General features: G+C 44.7%; 1 protein-coding gene and 1 long non-coding RNA gene across 4 annotated transcripts in view; both read left to right on the top strand.

Annotated features, from left to right (window-relative positions):
• LOC128101260 (uncharacterized) overlaps window positions 1–18,970 on the top strand; it is a 51,886-nt gene extending 32,916 nt beyond the window's left edge. For both annotated transcript variants that reach the window (XR_008215047.1, XR_008215048.1), the window contains 3 exons: window positions 10,395–10,641; window positions 16,391–16,536; window positions 18,409–18,970. This is a non-coding gene — a long non-coding RNA (uncharacterized LOC128101260). The remainder of the gene's footprint in view (window positions 1–10,394; window positions 10,642–16,390; window positions 16,537–18,408) is intronic.
• A 3,708-nt stretch (window positions 18,971–22,678) lies between these two features.
• Window positions 22,679–25,637, top strand: part of Itch (itchy E3 ubiquitin protein ligase) — a 119,534-nt gene continuing 116,575 nt past the window's right edge. The window contains exon 1 of one of the 2 annotated variants that reach the window (XM_052725594.1): window positions 22,679–22,778. The gene's annotated coding sequence lies outside the window, so the exon portion shown is untranslated. Of the gene's footprint in view, window positions 22,779–22,836; window positions 22,859–25,637 lie in introns of those variants that run through there. The other variant, XM_052725596.1, reaches the window with a different exon arrangement.

Genomic DNA, 25,637 nt, shown 5'->3' on the forward strand with positions numbered 1-25,637 from the left:
TCACAGGCACTGCTTCCTAAATTTGTAAAAAGTCTAAAGTTCTTGTTTTTGTTCACATTAGAGACCTAATATCCTACTCAGCCAAAGAGTCCAAATTTTGCTTCAGATGTAGGTAATCCATTAAGATTGATTAATCCATTAAGATCTTGATGCTAGCTGGGTGTGGTAGTGCATGCTTTTAGTCCCAGGACTGGGGAGGCAGGGGCAAGAGGATCTCTGTGAGTTCAAGCCCAGCCTGGTCTTCAAAGCAAGTTCCGGGACAGCCAAGGATACACAGTGAAACCCTATCTTAAAAAAAAAAAAAAAAAAAAAAAAAACAACTCATGGTGCTTCTTGTGCCTGGCTGCTTTATATGGTAGCTGCTTTTATGCTCCTTTTGTATTATAGAGGCTTTCTAACATGTGAGGCTTCAAAGAACCCTTTACCAAGCTCTAAACTAGAATTGCTAAGGGTGATAACCTTGCCTAGCTATCTTAGGGTTGCCATTGCTGTGATGAAATGCCATAGCTAAAAGCAAACCGGGGAGGAAGGGGTTTATTTGGCTTTTACTTCCACATTACTGTTCACATTGGAGGAAGTCAGGGTAAGAATTCAAGGAGGAAGCCGGGCGGTGGTGGCGCACGCCTTTAATCCCAGAACTCGGGAGGCAGAGCCAGGCGGATCTCTGTGAGTTCGAGGCCAGCCTGGGCTACAGAGAGAGATCCAGGAAAGGTGCAAAGCTACACAGAGAAACCCTTTCTCGAAAAACCAAAAAAAAAAAAAAAAGAATTCAAGGAGGGACGGAGCCAGGAGGCTGGAGCTGATACAAAAGCCATGGAGGGTGCTGCTTACTGGCTTGTTCCTCATAGTCTGCTCAGCCTGCTTTGTTAGAGAGCCGGGGGACCACCAGCCCAGGAGTGGTCCCACCGACAATGGGCTGGGCCCTTCACCATCAATCACTAATTAAGAATATGATCCACAGGTTTCCCTCAGCACGATCTTATGGAGGTACTTCCTCAATTGAGGTTCCTTCCTCTCAGATGACTCTAGCTTGTGTCAAGTTGACATAAAACATACTAGCCTTGCTCCTAATTGATTATAGCTTTAGTCTTTTTGTATGTATGCATGTATGTATATATGTCTTTAGAGGCAAGATCTCATTCTTCAGCAGTTTGGGGCTGGGCTTGAACTCCATGTGTAGCCTAAGTTGGCTTCAGATTTCCGGAGACCCCCCTCCTCCCACATCAGCTGGCGTTACAGGCTTCAGCTGTCATGCTCAGCATGACTGTGCTCTTTAAGCAAAGATAACTAGACACATCCTCACACTGCATATTCCAAGAAGTGCCCCGATGACTTTTCTTGCTAGTCTGTTCATTTGCTCTGCTGGTCTCACACATGCTAGGTGAGACCTCTCTCCCTGAGTGTACCCCAGCCCCCTCCTCATGATGGAAAGACACCGGCATGTCATACATCCCAAATTTTGCCTACATCCGTAAGCAAGTACATTCTGCTTTATTTGGAAAATCTGTTTGTCCTTCAAAGACAAACATAACTGGGGGTTTGTGGCTAAATGTCACCTAGTTTTGAAAAATTTTGTCGTTCTTTAGACTGAAAAAATTTGAGTGTATTTCTGAGAGAAAAAAAGTTACGATGGTCCTAACATTGCTGCAAGCTGCAAAAATATATGGAGTGGGATTTCAGCTGATTAGGACAAGCTAATGCTTGGAAGAAGCCAAGGGCCTTCCAGAGGTCAAGCTGAGGCTCAAGGAGTCTTGGTGATGTTGGCTTTCGATTATTAGCTGTTTCCTGCTGTGAATTTCTTGTGTGCTATTAAAGCTTTTCCATCATTTATTGGGCACCATTTCCCCTCTACTAAAGGAATATTTAGATAACGTTCTGTGCAGTAACGCAGCCAGGATCCCTAATTTCAGGCCTTTCTGTCATTATTGTTATTAGCAGCATCCGGCCAGGACCACCCCTGGATGGATGAAAGTATCTTATCAGAGATACCTCTGTACTCTCTAAGAACAGACTTAAACATCCAGACTATCTGTTTGAGAAGGCCTGGCGGATGTGCTAATTAAGCTTAACTTTCTCCCTTTCCAAAGTCTTTTCTCTAATTTTAGACCCACCCTTAACAATTAACTCAGAACTAAAGGGTTCCAACTTACAGGTACATCTAGCTGTGATGGAAGTTGCCTAGCCAAGTTGCCTAGTGACCAAGCACACTTGCCAGAAACAGTGGGGGCAGAGATAGTTTGAAGAGATAAGGGTCAAAGGGATAAAAGGCAGTTTTTTTAATTTTATAATTTAATTTAATTTTACATATCAGCCACAGATTCCCCTGTCCTCCCTCCTCCTGCCCCCTCCCCGCCCTCCCCTCAGCCCACCCCCCAATTCCCATCTCCTCCAGGGCAAGGACTCCCCTGGGGATTCAGCTCAGCCTGGTAGATTCAGTCCAGGCAGGTCCAGTCCCCTCCTCCCTTCACCCAGGCTGAGCAAAGTGTCCCTGCATAGGCCCCAGGTTCCAAAGAGCCGGCTCATGCACTAAGGACAGGTCCCGGTCCCACTGCCTGGGAGCCTCCCAAACAGTTCAAGCTAATCAACTGTCTCACTTATCCAGAGGGCCTGGTCCAGTTCCATGGGGGCTCCTCAGCTATTGGTTCATAGTTCATGTGTTTCCACTAGTTTGGCTATTTGTCCCTGTGCTTTTTCCAATCATGGACTCAACAATTCTCGCTCATATAATCCCTCCTCTTTCTCACGGATTGGATTCCTGGAGCTCCACCTGGGGCCTGGCCAGGGATCTCTGCATCCGCTTCCATCAGTCATTGGATGAGAGTTCTAGCACGACAGTTAGGGTGTTTGGCCGTCCAATCACCAGAGTAGGTCAGTTCAGGCTTTCTCTCGACCATTGCCAGTAGTCTATAGTGGAGGTATCTTTGTGGATTTCTGGGGACCTCTCTAGCACTTTGCTTCTTCCTATTCCCATGGGGTCTTCATTTATCATGGTCTCTTTTTCCTTGTTCTCCCAATCTGTTCTTGATCCAGCTGAGATCTCCTGCTCCCCTAAGCTCTCAAAAGGCAGGTTGTTTTGTTTTGTTTTGCTTTGCTTTTTCAGAGAAAGGAGACAAAGAAGAGAAAAAAGAATGGAAGATCTAGATGGGTAAGAACTGGAGAGGAACGAACTGAGATGGGGAAGAACTAGATTGAAGGACTAGAAGAGAGGACTAGAGGAACGAGATGAAGATGAGAAAAAGTCAGATGGGGAAGAACAAGATGAGAAAGAAGGAGATGGGAGAGGAGCTAAGATGGGAAAGAACTAGATGGATGAGAACCTAGACAGGGCAGAACTAAGATGAGAGAATTAAGATAGAACCTAGAGGGGACAGTAGATAAATGTAGACAGAAATCAGGCAAGAAAGGAGCTAGGCATGAGAGCAGAATAGAAGCTGTGTAGAGAGAGAACTGACTCAGAAGAATAAAGTGTATGGACTAAGAGTATCGTGTATGTAGCCGGGCGGTGGTGGCGCACGCCTTTAATCCCAGCACTCGGGAGGCAGAGGCAGGCGGATCTCTGTGAGTTTGAGGCCAGCCTGGGCTACCAAGTGAGTTCCAGGAAAGGCGCAAAGCTACACCGAGAAACCCTGTCTCGAAAAACCAAAAAAAAAAAGAGTATCGTGTATGTAAATTCATTTCATATCATCTAAGATTAGATTATCAGCTGGTTGTAGATTCTTCCTGGACCCTAGGAGAGGACTATCAAGGGACTGGACCCCAATAGTCCCCATTATAACATAATGCTGTCAGTCATGATTGTTTTCCTGAAATGCTATACACAATGAAAGAAGTAACTGCACAGTTTGCTCAATTGCCAAACTTTCCGCAAAATTCTAAAATGGCTATCCTGAGTCTTGCCAACCATAGATCTAATCCCATTGGAACTATTTCTTTATTTGTGTGTGTGTGTGTGTGTGTGTAAGGACAAATTCCTGGAGTTGGTTCTCTCCTCCCACCTCTATGTGGGTTCCACATCCAGTGCAAGTTGCTCACTGGGCCATCTTGCTAGCTCTCTCATCCATTTCTAAAGAATTTATGGGTGTGTGGGGGAAACCGGTTGGTGATAGTGCATACCTTTAATCCCAGCACTCAGGAGGCAGAGACAGGCAGAGCTCTGTGAGTTTGTGGCCAGCCTGGTCTACAAATGGAGTTCCAGGACAGCCAGAATTGCTACACAGAGAAACCCTGTCTTGGAAAACCAAAAAAGAAAAAAGAAAAAAAAAAAAAGGAAAGAAAGAAAGAAAGAAAAGCAAAAAAAAAAAAAAAAAGAATTTATGGCCCAGTGTGGTGGTGCTCACCTTCAATTCCAACACTTAGCAGGCAGGGGCTGGCAGATTTCTGTGAGTTCATGGCTAGCTTGGTCTACATAATAAGATCCAGGCCAGCCAGAACTACACAGTGAGACCCTATCTCCAAAGAAGAATTTATGATCAAACTCATAAAAATAACCCTAACAAGTACTTATTTTTTATTTATTTTATTTATTCATTGTATCATTATTGAAAACTTTAAAATACTAAAAATTAATTATAAAAAATATTCATTCATTATTATTAAAAAAAATTTTATGTATTCATGTCTTGCCCTTGAAGTACATCTCAGTGACATCCTTGGCCTGAGATTCTTTGCCATAATCTTGTCTAAGGTTTTGGCAGCTTCGAGGTTGCCACGTGCTAGGTGGTCCTGATGAGGGTCGTCCGTCTTCAGCACCTCTTGTAGGGCAGTATTGACGTCCATTACACACCTCCGGCAGCAACGCCCACGGGGCGGTGGGTGACGGATGAGGCCCGATCTTGAACGCATCCGAGGCCCTGCCTCTGCTCAGCTCGGCCGCAGCAGGGGAGAAGCACAAGTGCTTGTTTTTAAGTCAAGTCTTTTTGTTGTTGTTTTGTTTCGAGGCATTTCTTGCTATGTAACCCTGACTGGCCTGGAATTTGCTATGTCACCCATGCTGCCCTCGAACTCCTGATGACTCTGCTTCTGCCTCCTGATTATTGGAGTTACAGGAGTGTGCTGCTGTGCCTGGTACAAAGCTGCATTCTTAAAAAAAAATGTTAGGGCTGGTGAGATAGCTCAGTGGGTGAGGATGCTTGCTGCCAAGGCTGACAGCCTGAGATCAATCCTCAGGTCCCACATGGTGGAAGAGAACACTCTTGGAAGTTGTCCTCTGATAGTACACAAGCAGACACATACAGACATCACACACACACACACACACACACACACACACACACACACACACACACACACACCTTAATAGTAAATAAAATATGCAGTTTTTAAAAGATCTACTTATTTATTTTATGTGCACTGGTGTTTTTGCCTGCATGTGTGTCTGTGTGAAGGTGTCAGGTCCCCGGGAACTGGAGTTACAGACAGTTGTGAGCTGCTATGTGGGTCCTAGGAATTGAACCTGGGTCCTCTGGAAGAGCAACCAGTGCTTTTAACCCCTAAGCCATCTTTCCATCCCCAAAATATATACTTTTCAAGATAGAGTTTCACTATGTAGCACTGGCTCACCCAGAAGTTGGTATATGATATATAATTTTGGATGTTTGTCCAAGGTTGTGGGCACTGCCACTGTGTCTTTTATAGTTTTTTTTTAAGGTAATAATATGGCAGCTTGTAAAAAACCTTCCTCCAAAATAAAGTTCAAAGTATTGACAAAAATCTGCAAATAAGCGTCTGCCCACCTCTGTGCTCTTCTTCCCCCATGGAGGTAACTGTCCTCCTAGATCCTATGTTCATCATTTCCTCTTTCTCATTGTTTTAACTTGCTGCCAATCTATAACTTACACACTGGATGCTAAACAAATATTAAGCATGCAAGCCGAATGATTTCTTGCGTAGATTTTATGTAACCAGGACAACACACAGAACGTCTCCCATCCCCTGGTGATGCTCCCTTTTGAGCCCTCCGGGTCAGATCCCTACTTTTCACCACTTACCGTTCCAATCAGAATGTCTGGGACATGTGGTTTTCCCGAATGCTTGTTATTGTCTGGTCTGGGTTGTGTTGGTTTGGTTTTGTGATAACTGTTCTGATGGGTGTAAAATGGCATTCCCCCCATGAGTGATTTTCATTTGTGCTGTATTTATGACTGAGGGTGTTGGTCCCTTCTCATGTACTTACTAGTCATCCTTGCATCTCTTTTGGTGAATTGTCTTTTAAAATCTTTTGTATATTTTTAATTGGGTTGTCTGTCATGTTGTCATGAGTTATAAGTGTTCTTTATGTGTTCTCAATATAGTTCTTTGCTGAAAAAAGAAACCAAGAAAGACTACAGGACAGGTGACACATGTGCTGATCCCTCTACTATGGGAACAGCTCTGAGACTGGATGAGACATGATAAATCTTGTTGGCTACAGAGTCCTCATGACTTACTATTACATGCCATCCTCTCGTATGGCATGGATAGCGGTTTGGTTATACAGTTCAAACAGACTTATAAAATTAACAGATGCCTTTTACCTGCTCAAACATAGAACAAAAAATCATCTTTAACTGACTTGTGCATACTGTACATTCCATACTTACGTTAATGCAGATATATATGTTAGTGTTGGCATTCAGGCCCTGTGGAGACCCACAGAGGCTTCCTAGTGAGAAATTACTCAGGGTCAGAGAATCTGAGCTTGCTTTACCCAGCAGGGCTGCATAATTGGGTGATTTGACCACGGGCATGGTTACCAGGTATTTGGAAGGGTCTACACTTGGCTGTGCGGTGTGCTTTGATCTTGCAAGGGGGAGGTCTTTTGCCTCTCCCCTTGACATGTTATAAAAAGCCCTTTTCAATAATGGATGCGGCTGTTGGGTATTGATCCAGGCCCTCCCGAAGCTATCCTGTGTTTCTTTCTTCTCGTCAGCTAGGTCTGTCTTTCTATCTGTCATTTCTTAATTCCTCTCTCCTCCACCTAAGACCTTCAAAAGGTGGGAGCAGGCTCTCACAAGGCCCACCCCTTGAGGACCTACCCAGCATCCTGATGTCATTTTAGTAAGTTTAAGAAGAAAAACCCCTCCCCCTTCTTCCTTCTCCCTTTCTTGCTATGAGGCAGTGCACACCTCTACTTGCTCTTTTTCCCTCTCTTTCTCTTCCTCTCTCTCTCCTTTTCCCTCTCTCCTTTCCCCGCTCTTTCTCTCTCTCCTTACCTTTATTCCCTCTCCCCTCCCCTTTTAATAATAAAACTTTCTATGTGGATGCCGTGTCTGCATAGTGTGAGTAACTTTCCACCCTGCCATGCCGCCGCCGCTGCCGCCGCCGCCTCCTGCTCTGCATGGTGTGCCTCCTGGTCTGCATGGTGTGCCTCCTTGACAGACACTGCCGCGGGCACCTTGGCTTAAACCTGCCAAAGCCTCTTGCATACAAAAGTTACCTTTAAAAGTTTGTGTATTTTCAAAAAGAAAAAAGGACCAAATATCAATAAAGACAAGTAGCCCAGGTGATCCAGCCTCTCAGAATGCCTCTGCTGCAATTTCCTCAAAATTCTGCACCCAGAATAACCTCAAAGCCACTGGCAGACATAGATGGTCCAGCCACACAGACTGTCCAGCCAAGACTTCAGATAAGCTCTACACTCTCCCATCACACAGAGACTAAACAAAAAATAATACAACTGTGTACTATCCAGACTTCAATTCCAATCAGAGATCTAAGAAGGATAGAATATTAGCTGAGTAAACAGGAAGTACAGAGCGAGCAACTACTAAAACTACAGAAATGACAGAAACAGCTGTAGTTACCAAATTCAGAAAAAAAAACTTACATAAGAGATATAAAGTTTATAAGGTTGAGAAACATAAAAGCTTCAGCTGTTTAATCTAAGAAGATATTTTTAGCTGGGCAGTGGTGGTGCACACCTTTAATCCCAGCACTTGGGAGACAGAGCCAGGTGAATCTCTATGAGTTCAAGGCCAGCCTGATCTACAGAGCAACAAAAGGGGGAAATGTGGGATATCTGTGCATTGTGTGAAGGTGTATAGCTGTGATTTGGTGTAATAAAAGTGTGAACAGTCAATAGTTAGGCAGGAGGTATAGGCAGGATTTCCAGGGAAAGAAAGGAAGAGGAGGAGGAAATCAGGCTTGAGGGAGATCCTAGGAGATATGGAGAGGAAACAGGAGGTGCAAGATGGAAGAGCAGTAACACCATGTGATAAAATATAGATTAATATAAATGAGTTACTTTAAGCTATAAGAGCTAGTTAGGAACAAGCCTAAGCAATAAGCCGAGCATTCATAATTAAGAAGAAGTCTCCATGTCATTATTTTGGGAGCTGACTGGCAGGACAGCAAAAGACTAATTACACTTCACTGTATATGTATTTGTAAATACTGTAGGCTATCATTTTTTTAATTTAATTTTAAGTGTATGAGTGTTTTGCCTGCATGTACGTCTGTACACATGGGGGTGCATAGTGCAAACAGAGGCCATAAGAGAACTTCAGAGCCCCTGAGACTGGAGTTACAGGGAGAGATGGTGAGTTATTGTGTGGGTGCTGGGAATTGAACCCTGGTAGGCTGGAAGAACAGACAGTGCTATTAACCATGGAGTCATTTTCCAGCCCCACTTACCATTTTCTTAATGCTGACTGATTATCTATCCACCTGTTATCTAACATCTGTCTGTCTGTCTATAGGTCTGTCTGTGTGTTGTCTGTGTGTGCATGCCTGATGCCTGTGGGTGTGCACATACATATGTGTGAATGTGGAGATAAGAAGTCAGTCTCAGGAATGCTATCCACCCTTGTATGTGTGGAGTGTGGTGTATGTGTATGTATGTGTGGAGTGTGGTGTATGTGTATGTATGTGTGGAGTGTGGTGTATGTGTATGTATGTTTGGAGTGTGGTGTATGTGTATGTATGCGTGGAGTGTGGTGTATGTGTATGTATGCGTGGAGTGTGGTGTATGTGTATGTATGCGTGGAGTGTGGTGTATGTGTATGTATGCGTGGAGTGTGGTGTATGTGTATGTATGCGTGGAGTGTGGTGTATGTGTATGTATGTGTGGAGTGTGGTGTATGTGTATGTATGTGTGGGCACGAACATCTTTGTGCATACTTGCAGAGACCAGAGGAGGACATTGGTTGTCTGTGTTTATCATCCTCTGTTTCATTCCTTTAAGATAGGACCAGATAGGAAGCTGGTGGCCAGCAAGTCCCAGTGATCCTCCTGTCTCCGCCTCTCACAGTACTGGGATTACAGGGGAGCCTGAGGCCAAGTCTGACTTTATATGTTTGTGACCTGAGTTGTAGATATGGACTCAGGTCTCCATGCTTGCCTGGCAAGCACTTTATCAACTGAACCATCTCCCCAGCCTGTTTACTTACTTAATTGTGGTGCTGGGTCTGACTGAACCCAGATCATTGCCCATCCTGGAGGAGTGCTCTAACACAAACCGCAGTCCCAGCTCTTAATGATATCTTTTATTTAATCAAAGTGAAATCCATATAATGTGAAATTAAGCATTTTAAATGAACTGAATTGTCCACTTAAAATGTCTTCTTTTGAGATAGAATCTCATTTAGCCGAGGCCGGCTTCTGACTCACTAATGTAACCTAGAATGACCACAAACTTTTTTTTTTTTTTTTTTTTTTTTTTTTTTTTTTTTTGAGACAAGGTTTCTCTGTGTAGCCCTGGCTGTCCTGGAGCTTGCTTTGTAGACAAGGCTGTCCTGGAACTCACAGAGATCTGGCTGCCTCTGCTTCCCAGGTGCTGGGATTAAAGGCATGCGCCACTACCTCCCAGCGGACCACCAACTTGTGATCTTTCTACTTCTGCCTCTGGAGTGGTGGAATTACAGGCATGCACCATCACACGTAGTTTATATGGAGCTGGGTATTGAAGCCAAGGCTTACTCTGTCAACTGAGCTAAATCTCTAGCCCAAAGGTTTGTACTTTTGAGGTCTGGTCTCACACAGTTGAGGCTGGTCTTGAGCTGATCTTCCCTCTCCACCTCTCAAGAGCTGACATTACAGGCATGTGCCACCACCATGGGTTTTATCATTGAAAATGTTATCACAGAATTTTTTTTTAATTTTTCTTTTCATGGTAGGGATTAGATCCAGGGTCTCATTCATGCTAAGGACATGCTCTGCCAACAAGCTGAGCTCCCCAGCAGTAAAGATTTTAGATGATCATTTATGGCACGATGAAAAATCATTTGTGCATATCCATCATTGCACAACTCCTTAAAAGACACTGGCTTAGCCGGGCAGAGTAAGAGGATTCTTCAATTGAGCTGGCCAGATGTGAGTCCTACTACTGGTAGTCAGCAGCTGGGATCTGGCTAGCCCTCTGACTGCTCTGGGACGCAGCTGCTGCATCCGCCAAATCAAGCCTTTTTACTGTACCCTAGGACCTGCCCTGGGCTCTGCCTTCATCTTTCCCATGAGCCCAAGAGGGATGTAAGACCGCACCACTAGTCCGGCTTCACAGATGAAGAAACAGCCTGAATGCAGCTGACTAGACCAGTTGACCTTGCGGGACCTGTCTCTTCTCCACCCAAGCCTGGAGCCTCCTCCCGGACTGAGCAGAAAGCTTCATCGTTTGCATATTTCTCATGGCACCCTGTGCCACCGGCGGAGAAGTCTGCGTGAATCAGGGTGCGCACTGAGATTCCGGGGAGTCTTTCTGTCTGACACCTTCCCAGCTTATGTAAAGTGACCTGGATGCTTGTTGCTTGATTCTATCTTTGCCTGAAGAATTTTTAGGTGTGACTTTAGTCTGCGTTTTTTGTTGTCGGAGCTGTCGCTGCTGCCTCTTCTTCTTTGGATTGCAGATTCTAGTTTAGGACAGACAGTTCCAGTGAGCACTCTAGGGAAAGAATATTCTGGTTTGCAATTTATAGAGGTGGGTCACTGGGGGTTTCGTGTGCTAAGGATAATATTACATTTGAAAGCAAGAAAGGAGAGGACTTGTGGGGGCTGTGCCAGGATTCCCACCCCCCAACATTTCACTATGAAAGCATTTAAACTGTGGAAAGACCGAAACAGCAAATACCCACCTACCTAACACTTAGAGTCTATAACTATCATCTGATTGCCGCTTGCTCTGTCACACATTCATTTGTTGCCCCCCCCATTTCTCTACCCATTCATCTCAATTTTTTGACAATTTCAATGACGTTGTAGAGTTTACTCTACCTCTAAGCACTTTAGCATGCCCATCATTAACTAGCATTTAGCATTTGGATTTGCTTATGTTAAATAACTGCATAGGCAGTTATTGCTTTAGATTGAGCTCCTGCACTAGGCCCCAAAGGGCCAAACCCAAAACAGACTCATCCTAAATTGCAAGTCCCCATGTCTTTTTTTTTTTAAATTTATTTATTTTATATATGTGCATGGTGTTTTGCCTGCATGCATGTTTGTGTGAGGGTGTCAGATCCCCTGGAACTGGAGTTACAAACAGTTATGAGCTGCCATGTAGGTCCTAGGAATTGAACCTGGGTCCTCTGGAAGAGCAGCCAGTGCTCTTAACCACTGGGCCATCTCTTTTTTTTTTTTTTTTTTTTTTGGTTTTTCGAGACAGGGTTTCTCTGTGTAGCTTTGCGCCTTTCCTGGATCTCGCTCTGTAGACCAGGCTGGCCTCAAACTCACAAAGATCCGCCTGGCTCTGCCTCCCGAGTGCTGGGATTAAAGGCGTGCGCCACCACCGCCCGGCACTGGGCCATCTCTTGAGCCCCCAAGTCTCCGTGTCTTAATGTTTACAAGAAAAGTAATTTTGAAGTGACCAGCCCACCTTCTGATACCTGTTTCTACTTTATCCAGCCACTAGCCTTGGGCCATCGACAAGGCTAGCAGGTAAAAGCACTTGTTTGAGCCTGGAAACCCACCTAAGAAGATGGGTGTGATGGTGCACATCTGTAATCCCGGCCCTCCTATAGTGAGATGGGCTGGGTGACAGAGGCTGGAGAACCCTGGAGCCTCTCAGCCAGTTAGCTGGGGGTATGCAGTATACAAGAAACAAGAGGGAGTTTGCTGCAGTTTTGTGGGAGCAGAGGACCAACTCCTGGAAGCTGTCCTCTGACTTCTACACATGCTGTGGATGTACATATGCATTTGTATTCATACATACATTATCCTCTCTCTCTCTCTCTCTCTCTCTCTCTCTCTCTCTCTCTCACACACACACACACACACACACACACACACACACACACACACACACCACATGCACACGTACACACAATAATAATAGTAAAGAAAATCAATTTTAAAGAAAAGATAAACTTGATTTACAGGCATGACTGGTTTTATACTTGGCCTTTGGTAGTCAAATGAACACTCATCTTTTTCTCCTCGCCAGAGGCTGGGGCTGGGGCTGAAAGGCCCAATCTTCTAACCTTGTTTGGTTTTTCCAGTGATAGCCCCATCCCAGAGCTACCTAGTTGTCCCTTCTCCCTGTTTGCTGCTTCCTGGTGTGATCAAATTGCCAGGTGGATTTGTTTTTTTGTGGTTTTTTTTTTGTTTGTTTTGTTTTGTTTTGTTTTTCGAAACAGGGTTTCTCTATGTAGCTTTGTGCCTTTCCTGGAACTCACTTGGTAGCCCAGGCTGGCTTCCAACTCACAGAGATCTGCCTGGCTCTGCCTCCCGGAGTGCTGGGATTAAAGGCGTGCACCACCACCGCCTGGCTGACTTGTGTTTTTTTAAGGTATTTAAGGTATCCAGGTGGATTTGTACTCTGTCAGAACAGAGGATGACTTCAGCTGTCTCCTCAGTTCTGTATTTGTGAGTGTATTTCCTCAATTTATATCCTAATAAATTCCCTAATACTCCTTAAGCAGACTCCTGTGGATTTCCTGCATTACCTAGCAGCAGTCAGCCGTCAGTCAACTCAACATACAAAGAGACACTTCTTACTTGGGAATGTTTGAGAATTTTTAGGAACTGCATATCAGAAATCAGGATACATCAATATCTATCCTTTCTCTCTCTGTCTCTCTGTCTCTCTCTCTCTAATAGATGGTACCTATTGTCTATGTACCATCTGCCTATCTTCCATCTATCTGTCTATGTATGCATGCATGTATGTATATATTTATGTATGTATGTGTATGTATCTGTCTATCACCTGTCTGTGTGTGTGTCTGTCTGTCTGTCTGCCAGCCTGTCTACCTACCTACCTGTCATCTTTCACACAATCAGTTTGTGTTGTCACAATTTGTTCTTTCTCTTTGCGTACTTGTATTCCATAGTCTGGATGAATATTTGAGAGTTTACTAATTCTCCTGTATAACACAACATCTTAGATTGGTTTCCAACATTTTCTTTTTAATTTTCTGTTGTTGCTTTTTGTTTTTATTTTTTTGGGTGGGTTTGTTTTTCAAAATAGGGTTTCTCTGTGTAGCCCTGACTGTCCTGGAACTCGCTCTGTAGACCAGGCTGGCCTCTAACTCATAAATCCGCCTGCCTCTGCCTCCTGAGTGTTGGGTGTAAGGCGTGTGCCACCACTGTCCAGCTCCTTTTTAATTTTTTTTTTTTTTTTTTTTTTGGTTTTTCGAGACAGGGTTTCTCTGTGTAGCTTTGCGCCTTTCCTGGAACTCGTTTTGGAGACCAGGCTGGCCTCGAACTCACAGAGATCCGCCTGGCTCTGCCTCCCGAGTGCTGGGATTAAAGGCGTGCGCCACCACCGCCCGGCTCCTTTTTAATTTTTAAAGATTTGTTTTTACTTGTATATCTGTGCTTGTATCTGCATCTTAGTATACCCAAGTGCATTCAGGTACCCAAGGAGGACAGAAGAAGGCATTGGGTCCCTTGGAGCCAGAGTACAGGCACTTGTGAGCTAGTAGATGTTGGTGGTGGAACTGATTCAGGTTCTCTGAAAGAGCAGGAAATGCTTTTAACTGCTAAGATGTCTCTCCAGCCCCTATTTTAAAATTTTTAATTGGAGGCAGGTTCTCAATATGTAACCCAGGCTGGCCTCAAATTCACTGTATAACTGAGGATGACCTCAAACTTCATTTTCTAAATGTATTTTATTTCATTCTTTTTTTTTTATCATAAGTGTGTGTGTGTGTGTGTTTGTGTGTGTGTGTGTGTGTGTGTGTGTGTGTGTGTGTGTGTGTGTAGGTCAGATGACAACCACAAATATTGCCTTTCATTTTGTTTGAGACAGGGTCTCTCCTTGGCTACTGTGTAGGCTAGGCTGGTCTTTGAGATTCTGGGCTTTCTCCTGTGTCTGCCTCCCATCTGGAATGCCACACTGTCTTGCTCTGTAGACCAGGCTGACCTTGAACTTATAGACGTCTGCCTGCCTCTGCCTCCTAAGTGCTGGGATTAAAGGCATGCGCCACTGCTGCCTGGCTTACCCTGTCTAGCTTTATGTGAATTCTTAGAAGCTGAACTTACGCTTTTGAGCAAGTGATTCTCCCATTGGGTATCTCCCCAGCTGACCATGAGCTTCTGAGCCTCCTGACTCCACCTCCTGAGTGTTGGGATTAAAGATGTATGTCTCCACTCCCTGTTGTTTTTTGTTTTGAGACAGGTATTTCTCTATATCCCTGTCTGGCCTGGTACTCATTATGCAGTTCAGGGTGGCCTCCAGCTTATAAGAATCCTCCTGCCTCAGCCTTCCAAGTGCTAGCATTAAGACACGCACCACTAGGTCTGGCAGTTGTTGTGTTTTACATGTATTAGCTAATTTAATCCTCAGTAATACTAAATGCCAGGTGCATTACTATTCCCATCTTATAGATGAGGAAACTGATCATCCTACTGAGGTTGACATATGTGTTTAATGACATAGTGCATGTGAAACTCTTAGGGCAAGGTTTAGTGATTACAATGTAAGATGTAAACATTAGGAATTTTTACCAACTTGGTCTTCGGATTTGGAAGCATTTACATTTACTGCTCTTGATTATTAGTAGGAAGCAAAGTTGCCAAATACCATATAGGATGCCCAGTGAAATTTGGATTTTTGGAGTGAAGGGGCATGAGGAGGGCAGTGGAGAAGTGAGTAAAAACAAAGTATTATGAGATATATGTCACAAGGAAATACTGTACTTTGCATGTTAACTACTAATTAAGTATGGCCAGGGAGCTGACTTATCCAGTAAGGGCACTTGTTACCCACTGTGGAACTGATGGAAGTTCAATCCCGGGGACCAAGTTCAATCCCTGGGACCCACGTGGTGGGAAGAGAACCAACTTCTGCAAGGCTGTCCTTTGACCTCTACACACGGCATGACTTGGCACACACGATAAATAAATAAATGTAATTATGATTCTAAAATAAAAATAAACAATATCTTAAATTTTTGAAAGTTTTAAATATTAACCAGGTAGAGTGGCAAACACCTTCAATCTCAGTACTTGGGAGACAGAGGCAAGCAAATCTCTGTGAGTTCAAGGCCAACTTGGTCTACATAGTGAGTTCTAGGCCAGCCAGGGCTACATAGTGAGACCTTGTCTCAAACATTTTTTTGGATCTTAGATAATGAAAAAAAAAAGCATAAGTTAGTCACATGCAATTTTGGCTTTAAAAACATAATACTAAAACACTATCCATTTTTGCTTGTTTGCTTATTTTTGCTTTTGTTTGTTATTCTCACTTAGGAGGGAGCTTCTGAGCTAGAACTCATAGCTTTTCTCAAACTAAATATGGATATCTTTGCTGTTTATCTGAGATTCAAATTAAACTAGGCATTTTACATATTTAAGTGTTTTATTACATTTATTTACTCTGTGGGTGCCCTAAACAAATCAGTAGATTAAAGTATTATGTTAGGTATTTTGACCTATTTTTATTTTATGTGTATGAATGTACACCATGTGCAGGCCAGAAGAAGATGTTGGATATCCTGGAACTGGAGTTAAAGATGGTTGTGAGCTGCTCTGTGAATTCTGGGAATCAAACCCTGGTCCTCTGCAAGCGCAGCAACTACTCTAACCACTGAGCCATACCTCTAGCCACGTACTTCAAATTCTTATAGTAGCTGAGAAATAAAATTCTGAATTAAATTTTTGAAGATTAAAGATTTACTTGAGTCACTGAATAAGCATTTTACAAATAAGGTCTTCTTGTCTTTTTTTTTTTTTTGAGACAGAGTTTTACTATGAAGCCCTGGCTGGCCTGGAACTCACTAAGTGAACTAGACTGGCCTCAAACTCTGCGTCCCAACTGCTGAGATTAAAGGCAGGTGCCCTCATGTCTTGCAGGCTTTTTGTTTGTTTGTTTGTTTCTCTGTGTAGCTTTGGAGCCTGTCCTGGAACTTGCTCTGTAGACCAAGCTGGCCTTGAACTCACAGAGATCCACCTGCAGGCATTTAAAAAAAAAGATTTATTTTTATTTTTTGTGTGTTTGTGTTCATCTACATGCTAAATGTGTGCCGGGGTCCCTGGAGACCAGAAGAGGGCATCAGATCCTTTGGATTTGGAGTTGCAGGTGGCTGTGATCTATTTGATAGGAGTGTTTGGAACTGAACATGTGTCCTCTGGAAGAGCAGAAAGAGCTGCTTCTGACTGAACCATCTTCCTAGCCACACCCCCACCAAGGTATTTTTAATATAAAAAAAGATTTTGTGTTTGTTATTAGTGTGTGTGTGTGTGTGTGTGTGTGTGTGTGTGTGTGTGTGTGGTGTGAGTGTGGAGGTCAGGAGACAGCGATGTTCAGGGGTCAATTCTCACCTTTCACTGTGTGTTCTGGTGTTGGACTCAGACACCTGGTCTTTGGAGTTGTCATCTGCTGATCCATTTTACCAGTTTCAATATAGATTTTATTTGTTTGTTTGTTTGTTTGTTTATTTGCTTGTTTTGAGACAGAGTTTCTCTGTGTAGCCCCGACTGTCCTGAAATTCACTTTGTAGACCAGGCTGACCTTGAACTCACAGAGATCTGTCTGCCTCTGCCTTCTGAGTACTGGATTAAAGGGGTGTGCCACCACCTGGCTTCAATATAAGTTTTAAATAGGAGGGTTCTGAGGAAGAAGGTGCTCGTGAAAAAAATAAGATACTTGGGGAGAGCATGGGCTTGGGCTGCTCAAAGATGGAGTGGTTTTTTATAATAGCTGTGTATACAGTATTTTGGAGGCTTTTGAAACTATTATCTTCAAAGTGTTGCTAAAGAACCTAATGAGATGACAGTGTGGTTCATGGGCCCATCTGACAGGGTTGCAATTGATAAGGAAAAAGTCTAGATCATGGGTTAGAAGATACTTATTTTTTTTTTTTTTTTTTTTTGGTTTTTTCGAGACAGGGTTTCTCTGTGTAGCTTTGCGCCTTTCCTGGAACTCGCTCTGGAGCCCAGGCTGGCCTCGAACTCACAGAGATCCGCCTGCCTCTGCCTCCCGAGTGCTGGGATTAAAGGCGTGCGCCACCACCGCCCGGCAAAGATACTTATTTTAAACAAAGTGAATAGTCTTGTTTGTGGGTTTCCCAGAAAGTTACTGGGACAGGAACAAGGCCCTTTCCAAGGTCATATGCTTTCAGGCCTGGAGCCTGGTTCATCACTATTTTAACATAAAATATGTGTAAATGAAAGAACTATCTTTACATTTGCAACCTTCTTAGTAAACATTATTAATTGTGCTTTTAAATTCTCAGCTGTCCAACCCCATTCTGTGGAAGGTCTTCATTTTCTTCTCATGTCTCTCTGATTTTCCTTGTCTTTTATCCTGACTCAGCAGCAAAAATAGAACCTGTGAAACTCATTCTGCAGATGAGGAAACATCCTCAAAGATAGGAAAGGATGTAGCCATAGCCTTAGGTATCCCCCTTCACACACTCCAGGGTCCCATGTAGCCGAGGCTCTTCTGGAGCTCAGTATGTAGCTAAGGATGACTTTAACTCTTGGTTCTGCTGTCTATACCTCTCTGGTTCTGGGGTTATAGGTACATGCCACCATGCCCAGCAAAAGGCTGATGTTTAGTGTTTTATTTGGTGTGTATATATGAGTTTGTTTGTGTGTAGGTGCTTGTGTATCAAGATGTGCCATATGTAGAAGTCAGGACAACTTGTAGGAGTCTGTTCTCTCTTTCCTCTGTGTAGATGAGTCCAAGAGATTGAATTTAGGTAATTAGAAATTTGTAGGTGGACGTTTCTGTTCCTCACCCTCCTCCCTCTTCCCTTCTCCACCTTCTGTTCTTTGAGACATGGTCCTCCAGCTGTTCTCAAAGTCACTGTGTAGTCAAAGGTGATCTTAAGCTCTTGATCCTCCTGCCTCCACCTTCAAAGGGCAGGTATTACAGGCATGTAGCCCTGTACGCATCTGGGCACCGCCTTCCCTTGCCTAGAGCCAGCTCCTTCAGACTTTGAGGCTTTGCTGTAGCGACGGCTTTCTTTCCTGGCTGACCTGGTGTCCTAGACAGAAGAAAAATGAAAGTGGTTTGAGGTTTTATTAACCACTGTTTCTACATTTTAATGTTTTCAGTCAGGCCAAGACTGGGGTAGTTCTGAGTCAAGGAAACTGAGAGCCAGAACCACACAGCGTGAAAGAATGAGGAAATGGCCTGGCTGTGATTTGTTGCCTTGACCAACATAGCTTCTTGGAGAACCACCAAGTACCTATTTTAGATCTGCTTGAATCTTCACGACATCCTGGGAGGTGGACTTGTAACCATCCTGACAAGAATGAAGACATCAAAAGAGATACTTGTACCCATCAGCTATCAAACTATTGGGACAAGGGACAACAATCTTCCCAGGCGTCTAATTCTGGTGAAGGGAAAGGCCTTGGAGCCAGGCAGAGGAGAACTTGTCTCCCTAAAAGATGTCACAAAGTTCTGACAACTCCTCAGGGTGCCAGAGAGACTGGAGCCCAGACAATGGTCTCACCTTAACCGTGACTGCTTAGCTATGCATACATACCCCTTGCCCTCTGTTTAAACCGAAGCCTCATGTCAGGACCCTAAAGTTGGACTTGAGGAGTTCACCGGACCTCTTTGTTGCTCTTCTCAACGTGTTCATAGTGCACCAAATCTCTTTTTTCTGCTTGTCAATATTACTTTGTCTCTTTAGTTGCCTTTTTGGGGAGAGATGGGCCAGCCTAGCTTGTCAGGGCTGCCAGGCCCTGGCTCTGACCATCACATCTCTGTTACAGGATCTACTATTTTCATATGGTGATTTGGTTGTGGAGGCTCAGATGACTGTGTCTGAGACTTTGAAAGCAAAGCAGCATCGGCTGCTCACTCGAGTATCTCCATTGGCTCAGTTACTTTTTGTTCCCCTCCCTTTGCTGGGTATTCTAAATTCTCATTCTAATTCCCAATTTTTATTTCGATGACTAAGATGATAATTGTTAAGTGATCTTACTTTAGATTTACAGAACCTTGACCTTCATATAACATCAGAATGTGTACTGCCACTCCATAGTCTTTGATTTTGGGCATCAGATAACACAAAACACGTAAGTTGCTATGATGTCTAACTTGTAGAAAGTAGGGCGTTTGTTCTAGGGGGCTTGCCCATTGCCACCTCCCCCTTCTTCCCCCTCTTATAAAAGTCCTTCTGGGCTGGGAAGATAGCTTTGTAGGTAGAGTGTTTACTGCACAAGTATGAGCTTATGATTCCCAGCACCCATGTAAAAAACTAGCCTTGTTGGGCTGTGGTGGCGCACGCCTTTAATCCCAGCACTCGAGAGGCAGAGGCAGGCGGATCTCTGTGAGTTCTCGGTCAGCCTGGTCTACAAAGCGAGTTCCAAGAAAGGCTCAAAGCTACACAGAGAAACCCTGTCTTGAAAAACCAAAAAACAACAAAAACAACAACAACAACAAAAAAAAACTAGCCTTGGTGACACATACCTGTAATCCCAGCACTGGGGAGGCAGCGAGAGGAGGATCCTGGGCTTTGCTGGCCAGATAGGCTAGCTGAATCAGTGAGCTCTTGGTTTAGTAAGCGACCCTGTCTCAGAAAATAGTGACTGAGGAAGACACTTGGCATAAACATCTGCCCTCCGTGCCCACCTACACCACACACACACACACACACACACACACACACACACACACACACACATCACACCACAAACTTTGTGCCCCCGAGTTTCCTGAGATGGGGCTCTGAGGCAATGGGCCCTATCTCCTCAGGGTGCCAGTCTCTGCATAAAACTGATTTACTTTTCTCTCAGTCTTCCCCCTAAGAGGAGGGCTGGCATTTAGTGGCAAGCAGTTGGACATGGGTTCAGTAACAACAAGTTATTGGTAGAAGGGCTGGATTTTTACATTTCTCTGAAGTCTGCATTGTTAATTCTTGCCAGTTCCTGCCTCATCGATCCGAGCTAGTTTGCCCTGTTGACACTGGCAAGAAGCTTAAGGCAGCAGTCCACTGGTCAGAAAATATGACTTCTGGGGTCAGCATCACCTGGAAATGCGTTAGAAATACACATTCTTGGTCTCATCCTGGAACTTTCTAAGAACTTCTCAGGGACACGGCACACATCTAGCGTGTCCAAATCCTACATCAAATTCCCCAACCCATATTTTTAAAAAAGACATTCTTGGTGGAGGTTTGGAGTATAGCATTTGACTTCCAACACCTTAGTTTTACCTACTGTTAATAGAATTTTTAAATTGTGGGGCTGGCCAAGTAATCTACAAATCTGATTACTTAAGTTCCATCCTTGCTTGATACCTGGGTCGCTCCACGAGAGGAGAGAGCCAGCTCCTGAAAGTAGTCCTCTGACTTCCACACTAAGAATAATAAATAAAATAGAACTTAAAAAAAAAACATGCAGACAAGTTGAGTGTGATAATACATGCTTGTAAGCCCAGTACTGAGAAGGTTGAGGGTGAAGAATCCTGAGTTTGAGGCCAGCTTGAGCTACATAGTAAAAATTTGTCCCCAAAACAAAGAAAAATTTTAGATAGACTACCTGGAAGTAGATGACTTGGTTTCTTTCTTAGTGATCTTGGGCCAATTAGCAATTTCCTTCATACTCGGTTTTCTTCTCTGTATAAAGTAATGAAACACTTAATATCTGATAGTATGCCTCGTGACAAGAATCATCAGGGATGCTAGTTTAAAAAAATCCAGATTCCCCTAGAGCACACCACCCTCTCAATACTGGGCATAGAATCTTGGTCCTTACCAATGCTAGGCAAGTGCGCTACCAGTGAGCTACATCTCCACCCTTACAGCATAATTCCTAACCGGGAAAACATTAGTTGGAAGTACAGAAGAACTTTTTTTTTTTTTTTTTGGTTTTTTGAGACAGGGTTTCTCTGTAGTTTTGCGCCTTTCCTGGAACTCACTTTGTAGACCAGGCTGGCCTCGAACTCACAGAGATCCTCCTGCCTCTGCCTCCCGAGTGCTGGGATTAAAGGCGTGCGCCACCACCGCCCAGCCAGAAGAACTTTTATATGCTTAATCAAAACAAAACACCCCAAAAATCCAGGGTTTCACCGTGTAATTCCAGGTGGCCTAGAACTCGCTGTCTCTATCTGGTTAACCTCGAACTCCCAGAGATCCAGCTGTCTCTGTCTTCTCACCAGACCTGAAGCTTGTGGTCTTCGCTGGCTGACTAGGGAGCTCCTAGCTCTGCCCCCAGTACTGGCAGGCCTACGTCAGCTTTTACATGGAGGCTGGGGATTCAAGTCCCTGTGCTTACATGGCAAATGCTCTTACCCACTGAGCCATCTTCCAGCCCAGAATCTTGATTTTTTTAATAAACTCTCCTAGCACATAATGCAGAATATGGTCGTGTCAAAGGTACTTTAAAAAGTGCAAGTGACTTCCTAGATGGTTTCCTTACAAGGAAACAGGCTAAACAATAGTGGCAAAGAGGGATATTATGGAGTGCTTAAGTAGTGCTTCTGACTGTTTACATAGCCTATTAATTCTCACAAACACTTCTGAGGGAGGTTGAGGATAGGCTTAGATGCACTTGCCTTTGGAGTCTGTTCTGGATCTCGCTCTGTAGACCAGGCTGGCCTCAAGCTCACAGAGATCCACCTGTCTCTGCCTCCCAAGTGCTGGCATTAAAGGCGTGGGCCACCACTGCCCGTCTTGCCTGGGTTTCCTATCTTACATGCAGCTTAATTGAAGCATCTGAAAAAGGTAACATGGCATTTTTTCTCATAGTTTTGTGGTAAGGATTATAAAGTATGCTTTTCATTTTTTAGAACTCCTGTCGCGTTTGGCACTGTCAAACTGTCACCCTTCTAAGAACGCCCTGTCAAAAGGTGGAGAAAGGAGAATTTGAACCCAATCAGTATCTAACTCCAGAAGGATTGAACTGGCACAGCGATTCCCAAATTGTGATTCCTGCTGTCAGTAGTATCACTAGAGAACTTGTTAAAAATGCAAATTATAAAACACTCCCCACCCCATCCCAGATCTACCGAGTCAGAAACTGGCGGTGGGGGCTCAGCAGTCTGTTTTCAAAAGCTGTTCAAGAGATTCTAAGGCACACTAGAGTTTGGTAACAGTCTTTAGAGGTTCTGGCGGGGGTTGGGGGATTGGGAGTGGAGAGGAAAAGTGGTAAAAAAAAAAAAAAAAAAAGAAAAAGAAGGAAATAAGGAAGGAAGAAAAGAAAGACGTAAGGAAAACAGTAAGAAAAGAAGGAAGAAAAGAAAAAAGTCTTGGAGATGTAGCGAGCAAGGCTGGGACCACTTCACCTGGAGGTGAGGAAAATGATAGAGCAGGCTGGCACGCAAGGCCTGCTGGGGCCTGTAGTCCCGACTGCGCCTTAGGGGACGCGCCTGCGCACTGTATGCGATCTCGCTCTAGTCGCTGTAGTCGGGGCTCGGGACCGGCTGCCATCTTAGTGGAGGGACTGAGGAGTCGTCGCCGCCCCGAGTCCCGGTAAACACCCGCGGGCGGACTGGGGGGCACTTCTGTGGTTAGGAGGGAGCTCGGATAAAAAGGGCTGGGGAATGCGAGCGGTAAGGAGTGCGGCGCGCGAGTCGGGACCCAGAGCCGAAGCTGCTCTTCCCGCAGCCGGTGTCCGTGGGGGGCGCCCGGAGCTCCGGCTGGTGGCCCGAGCCGGGCGGCGGGTGGGTCAGCAGGACGAGCCGAGCAGCTAGTGCCTGGCCTGGACTCCCCGAGCCGGTGGCCCCATCGAACCCCAAGTTGGGAGAGAGCCGAGCCGCGGCGGACGTGGGCAGGGTCCAGCCCCGCGCCCCGCTGTCGCGCCGGGGGGCTCTTCTCCCGCGGCCCGGCCTACGCGCGGGGCCCGGTGGCAGCGGCCCGCCCGCGCGACGTGGCCCTTTGAGGGGCGGCGGCCGGGCCCACCTGCCACCTGGCAAGCTCTCTCTCTCTCGAGACTTTTCCAAGCTCCCACTCGCGGAGGACCTTCTCCCTTGGCTGCCTCCCCTTCTAGTCTTTCACTCCCCTCCTCCCTCCATTGTCCCCACTCATGGTGGTCCCGGCCCAGGCCGGCGCCGCGGACTTTTGCAGACGTGGAAAGCTGTCACTGTCCTTCCTTCCGAGAGCGTACTTTTCTGTAGCAAAGAAAAAAGTAGAGGTGGGCGTATTGGAAGGGTCGAAGCCGGATCAGGACATGACTTTAAAGTAGAAGGTTCGAGTTTTGAGACATAGTTTCGGGCTGCAACTTCAAAAGAGAAAAAAACCTATAAGGGTCAGCGTACCCGAAGTAGTCACTGGGCCTAAAGTTAGAGATGTGTCCAGGTGAACTTGCAAAAGTACCCGAAACTCAACGATGCTGCAATCATTTGTTTTCTTGATTGTGTTTAGAATCCTAATCTTGCTGAATTTTCTGCTTCTCTTTAACAGCTGTAGTGAACTTGTTCTGAAGGGAGGGGTGGGGAGAAAAGAGTGAGGATTTTGTTTTTCCTTTCAAAGTTACAGAACACAACCTAGCCACCCATCGTTACGCTCTTAAGTGCGTTGCTTCTCTTGCATCTGTGAGATCTTATGAAAGCAGGTAAAGGCCATGTATGTTAGTTGGCAACTGGCTTGGTTCTCATCTGAAATAAAGTTTTTTTGGCGGGGGTGGGAGGGTGGGGGAGGGTGGGGGGAGGCAACTTTGATGAGATTTAGCCTTCGGTATCACAGGTTTACTTTAAGGCTTAATTTTCCAGGTTTTAGAAAAGATAAAATTCTCTTTTGAACAGTGATTGTACTGTGTGTATGTGAGTTCATGAATTCAGACTTTAGAATAGATGTCAACAAGGATATAATATGAAACCAAAAGCAAGTATTCTAGAGTAAATAATTTTTTTTTAAAAAATATTTAAAATAATAAATACATTCATTTAAAAAATAGCTTTACATTCATTAAGAAGCAGGCTGACCCATGGTCCCAAAATTTGTCCATTAGCCTAATTACAGAGCTTTTAGTTTGTTTTTGTTTTGAGACATGATCTTGTTATATAGCTCTGGAACATACTGTGTAAACTTAGGCTGGCATCAGACTTCATCCTGTCTCCCTGTCTCTGCTTCCTGAGTGTTGAGATTACAGGTACCTGTCACCACGATGGGCTCAGGAGAAATTTTGAGATTTGTTTATTTGTGTGTTCGTGTCCTGTCATGACTTGGAGTTCAGAAGGTAACCCTCAAGAGTGTTTCCTCTTTCCACCCTATGGGTTCTGGGGATCAAACTCAGGTCAGGCCTGCATAGCAAACGCCTTTATTCCATGAGCTTTTCTGCTGGACCAGGAGAGATTTGGGTTTTTTTGAGACAAGGTTTCTCTTTGTAGCCATGGCTGTCCTGGAACTCACTCTGTAGCCAGGCTGGCCTTGAACTTACAGAGACTGCCTTTGCCTCCTGAGTGCTGAGATTAAAGGCGCACGCCACCACTGCCCAGCTCAGGAGAGATTTTTAAAAGTAGAGCATGCAGCTCAGTTTGTATAGTGCTTGTTTACCATATACAACACCCAGAATTTAAGTTTCAGTAGCATTGGGAGGTGAGGCCAGCCTGGACTATTTGGGACCATTTTGGAAAAAAAGGGAGATGCTCTCAGGTTTCATTTTTGAGATTGATTTGTAGGTCAGGATTGGCCTCTACCAGTTTATTTGAAAATATGCCTCAGGTAGGTGGGATGGGCTTGGGAACTGCTGAGGCAGACAATAGTATGGCTATACCAAGAACAGCTCAAAAAGCTTTGAGATAGAAGAGGAAGTGGAAGAGACCAGTGTGGGAATTATTGAAGGAAGTGGCAAGACACGTCTATGAGGGCCAGGCTTGGTGGTGTAAGAACGCAAGGTCAGCTTGGTCAACATAGTGAGTTCCTGGCCAGCCACAGCTACATAGTGAGACCCTGTCTCAAAAAAAAAAAAAAAAAAAGATTTGCCTATGCATCTGAAGTTCTGTCTAAAGCATCGGTCCTCAACCTCTTTGACAAACCTCTGTCTCTAAAAATATTTGCATTATGATTCATAGCAGTAGCAAAACTACAGTTATGAAGTGACAACGAAGTAATTTTCTAGTTGGGGGTCCTCACAACATGAGGAACTGTGTTAAAGGGTTGCAGCATCGGGAGGTTGAGACACTGCTCTGGAGGATAAGTAGGAGCGTGGCAGAGGTGAGCAAAAGGAAGGCAGTGCAGAGAGGAGACACCTTAATGTCTCGAGGCTGTATGTCAGGTAGGTCTGATGTGGGAGAAAGGAGTTCAGTGAGCAGGAAGCAGAGTGGAGGAGCACTGTGGGGCTCAAGGCCAGAAAGGTAAAAGGGGCCAATTCTAGAAAACTTGTAGGTTCAG

This window comes from Peromyscus californicus, unplaced genomic scaffold (assembly GCF_007827085.1).
Source record: "Peromyscus californicus insignis strain IS unplaced genomic scaffold, ASM782708v3 Scaffold_7__1_contigs__length_154581171, whole genome shotgun sequence".
Lineage (NCBI taxonomy): Eukaryota > Metazoa > Chordata > Mammalia > Rodentia > Cricetidae > Peromyscus > Peromyscus californicus.